We start from the raw sequence: 4,644 nt of genomic DNA, 5'->3' as shown, positions 1-4,644 counted from the left end.
TAAGTCGGCTCCCGGGAGCGATGATGAAACGCTTTCTCCTCCCTCTTTTGCTTTGTGCACCGAGGGAACTTTAAAGCCGCAGGAAGCCAAGGCAGTGCGCAGGGAGCAGGTGGGAGCGAGGGCTCGGCGAGCCCCGGACACTTCGGGAGTGGGGGGCTCTGGGGGTGTGACAATGCTCTGCCCACCCGTGGGAACACCCCGAGCCGCCGCTGGACTCATTTTTGGGGGATGGGGACGGAGTCATGGGGACACCTGCCAGGCTGCAGGACGTGGCTGGACAAGGGAACGGCGTTGGCAGCCGGAATTTTCCCGCAGGGAAAACGACTGGGATTTTAATTCAAAGGCCCCCTGAAGGGGCGAGAGGAAGGGAAGGCACCTTTCAGCAACTGATTTGGCTCCCAGGTGATAGGAGGGGGAAACTGAGTGGCCAGATGGAGAAATCCTTCCCTGGGCCGAGGGGTTTTGGAGGGATAAAACCCTTCTGTGTTTGTTTTCATAGCAAAAGCTGCATTCGTGAAGATCCCGAGCGCTGTTCCTTTCACCAACACCTCTCGGGGCTCTGTTTATGCAAAGCACTGATTTATTTTGCAAGCTCCTCTCAGGGGGAAACGCGTCAGAAGGAGAAGGGCAGGTTGATCCAGCCGGAGGAGAAACCAGCTTTTCAAGGGTTTTGTCCTTATTATCGCTTTCCCTGCGTAAAGCAGGTGGGGAGAGCAGGGGCAGCCCATGCGAGACAGTGGAGCCCACCCTGAGCTGTCCTGAGGCTGGAGAAATAAATCCCAGTTCCCGGCGTGTTTCGAGGGCTGGCGGGTCCCTGTGTGTGGTTCCAAGGAGCCGAGCCCCTCCCGGTGGCACCCCCGGTCCCAGCGGGCCCGGGCCGTGGGCGCTCACCACGAGAGGGTGCCTGGAACCCGTGGGAAGCGGCTTCCCGGGAGCTGCCGTCCTCCGGCCTCGCCCGGACCCTCCCTCCCCCCGGGCGAGGACCCTCGGGATGTGAGCCTGCCTAGGGCAGTGTGACAGTCGGGACTGCTGAGATAAAAAGAGCTCATTTCGGCTGTCAGCCGCCCAGTTTCTGAGCCCTGTCCCAGGACAGGTGGGTGTCACTGGCCTTGGGGTGGCAAAAGAAGCATCTTCTTTTCCAGCTCTCTTTTTCCACACCCATCCCCAAATTTGCCAGATATGGGGCCAGGATATGGCGTGAAGAGACGCTTTTTTCCCCGTCAGAGTCAGCCAAGCCCTTTTACCCAACATTCTGTGGCAAGATATGGAAGTTTCAGCCTTACCAAGAGAAAAAGCTCAAGCAAACCAACATCTCTGCTCCTCTCCCATCCTCCCCGGAATCCCAGCGTGCCACTGACCCAGTTTTTCAGGCAGTGCCTGACCCGCTCCCTACCGGCCCCGTCTCTCCGTTTATTCTGCAGCAGCCGTGACGCTGACTTTGTCATAACAACCCCTCCACACAGCAGCTGTTCTGGCCACTGACTCCAGCTTTTCCCCACTAATTTGTCTCCATACAGCAAAACATGGTGGGGAAGATGCCCGACAAGTCTGAGCCCGACCTGGCAGCAGGAAAACACCCCTGCCCTGATGCCCTGTGCCATGCATGGGGTTGGACACCCCGTGAAGGGGGTTGGGGACCCCCACAAGGGGAGGCAAAAGGCTCTGGTGGGTCAAAAGGGAATTGGGACTCTCTGCATCTGCCTCTGGTGAACACTTCTGGGGGCTGGATGTCGCTGCCCCACTGGAAATGTTTAGATGGGAAAAGCCCTCTAAGACCATGGAGTCCAACTCTTCCCCCAGCACTGCCAAGCCCCGCACCGACCCATCTCTCCAAGTGCCACATCCACACCTCTGTTAAATCCCTTCAGGAATGGAGACTCCACCACTGCCCTGAGCAGCCCTTTCCAATGTGTGACCACCCCTTCTGGGAAGGAATTTCCCCAATATCCAATCTAAACCTCCCCTGGCCCAGCCTGAGGCCGTTCCCTCTCCTCCTGTCCCTGTTCCCTGGGAGCAGAGCCCGACCCCCCCCCCGGCTGCCCCCTCCTGTCAGGGACTTGTGCAGAGCCACAAGGTCCCCCCTGAGCCTCCTTTGCTCCAGGCTGAGCCCCTTTCCCGACTCCCTCGGCTGCTCCTGGTACTCCAGCCCCTTCATGGATGCAGGTCCTTGGTGGGAACTGACCACACATCGCACTCAGTGGCTGGAGCAGCCTCGGACGTGCTCGGAAGCACAGGACCTGTCCCCCCAGGCACTGCTGTCCTCCCCAGGTCTGGCCACCCCCAGCAAGCCCCTGCTGGATCTCAGACATGGAGAGGTGCCCCAGCGGGGCCAATTTGCCGGAGGGCAGGGAGAAATGATGCTGGCAAACCACGCTGCCGTTGTATTTCTCAATGTGCAGCTCTTGCAATAGGTAAGGCAAGAAAACAGCTGGTTCATGCCCAGCCGTGAGCCATGGACTGCACTGGGACCTCCCCAGGGGCTGCATGCCCTGCTGACCCATCCCATGCCACATCCTGGTCTGTGCTCCAGGAAGAGCTCCCAGTGAATGTTTTTCCTGAGCAGGGAGCGCTGCCCAAGCCTTGGCAGCTTAAATAGCCACAGTACCCCAACAAAAGCTGACAATCTGAATTTAAAGTCCAGTGATCTCTGACCATAGGGGAGCACTGCTGACATCTCCCAAGCTTTTATCCCACTGGAAGAGAAACTCCAGCCCTTGGACACACGTTCATCTCCAGCTTTCTTACGCCAACACTGCTTTTAAATCATGGACTTCAGATTGTGCAACAGGAATAACAAAATGAACTGCACCTGAGAAAATGGGGGTCTCTGGCCTCTTTTTGAGGATTCTTTACTGCATTTCACTTCCTGGGCAAGGAACAGCTCATCCTGAAGATGAGTGCACAGGAGGGAAGTGATTGATGGTGGTCCTGACAAGGGGAGGAGAGCTGGGTTTCACATTCCTCTCATCATGCTTGGTCAGGGCAATAGGGTTGATGCTAAAGTGCCTGGCAGGAGAGATCCCACATGGGCAGGGTTTGGTTCATTTTGCAGGGCTCCTGGGGCTGTGCTTCATCCTCAGCCCTCAGAAATGAGCTCCTCCTCCAGCGGTCACGCTCCCCTGGCCAAGGAGTCAGCTGGAAGGAGAACTACTTCAGGCAGCAAGGCTGAGTCAGGCCACAGCTCCCCCTGTACCCAGCAGCTCCTCCTCTAAGCCTGCCTTTTCCCTCATCCACAACAAGCCACCTCCATGTGAGACATGCCCACCTTGCACGTTTCCAATGGCCAGACCTAACTTTCACCCGTGCAGGAACTAAGACAAGCCCCTCTTTGGGCTGCTCACCTTATTCACAGAACATCCAAACCCTCTGAAGCTCCTTTCCTTCTGCTGGGGAGGAGACAGGGTCAAACTGCTTCAACATGAGCACGAGTAAAGAGAAGACTCTTTCCCCACACCCCCCTCCTCAGTTCTTTCCACCGAGTGGTGGGCTGATGCTTTCCTGGGCTGAGGACAAGGCTCGCTCTGCTTCATCACCCAGCTTCAATCTGGCAGGGACTGAAGCACCTCCCTTTTCCTCCACGGTATCTCCAACCTTTCCTGCTCAATTATTTGTTTCCAACTGGGCTTTAAAATCACAGAAATCATGGAAAGGTTTGGGTTGGAAGGACCTTAAAACCCATCCCGTTCCACCCTCTGCCACCCTCTGCCATGGGCAGGGATACCTCCCACTAGCACAGGGTGCTCCAAACCCCATCCAATCTGCCCTTGGACACTTCCAGGGATGGGGCAGCCACAGCTTCTCTGGACCTTAAACTTGGAAATTATTTTCTTTAGCTGTTGTGCCACCTCTAGAAGACCTCAGAGTGCTCTGAAAGCCACCACTGAATGGAAATTAATTTGCTGGGGAAGCAAGCACGAAGCCCCTGGTCTCTCAGGAGGTTTCAGAACTGCAAGTACAAACATTGTGCTGGGAATGTGGATTAAGAACCCCCTCCACATTACCAGAGCCAGTCCCTGGGGGTGCAGAACAGCACAAAATGGAGCCCCCATTTATGCTCCAGGGCTGGTGGTGTGGCACGGGGAGGAACAAGGACCGGAGTGGCACCAGTGGTTCCTGCCAGTGCCCGTGCCCGTGGTTGGGAATTCCAGAGCTGCGTTTAAATCTGCCAGCGCTGTGTATTTGGAGCAGGAATACTGGTGAGGGGAAGTGCACAGCTGGACTTGAAGAACAAGCTTGGCTGGCTCACAGCCCGACTGTCCTGGGCATGGAGAGTGAGGGGCAGGTGATTCACCAGCACCCCCGGGGTGTCCACCCTCCGGGGAGGGGACACTGCTGTCCCCACAGTGGAGAGGCCCATAGGGGATTTGCTTTTGGGACAAGCAATGGCTGAGCCCCAGAGCAGGAGGTGACACTGCCTGTCCTCCATCCGAGGCCACCACCAGCCCTGCAGGGCAGCCAGAGCTACACCCAGGATTAGGATTGAGGTCAAGGTGGGACAGAGGGCAGGGAACTCCTCCGGCAGGTGACGGCAGAGCTGCGTGTCAGGGTTAAACCTTCCCTCCCATGATGCTGACTAATGAATGCGTCAAGCAGCTCCATCCCATATCCAAAGCCAGGCAATCAATCCTCTTGCAGGGCAGCAGC

This window comes from Corvus hawaiiensis, chromosome 10, assembly GCF_020740725.1.
Source record: "Corvus hawaiiensis isolate bCorHaw1 chromosome 10, bCorHaw1.pri.cur, whole genome shotgun sequence".
In the NCBI taxonomy this organism is placed as follows: Eukaryota; Metazoa; Chordata; class Aves; order Passeriformes; family Corvidae; genus Corvus; species Corvus hawaiiensis.
Note: the sequence above shows the minus strand (reverse complement) of the source record.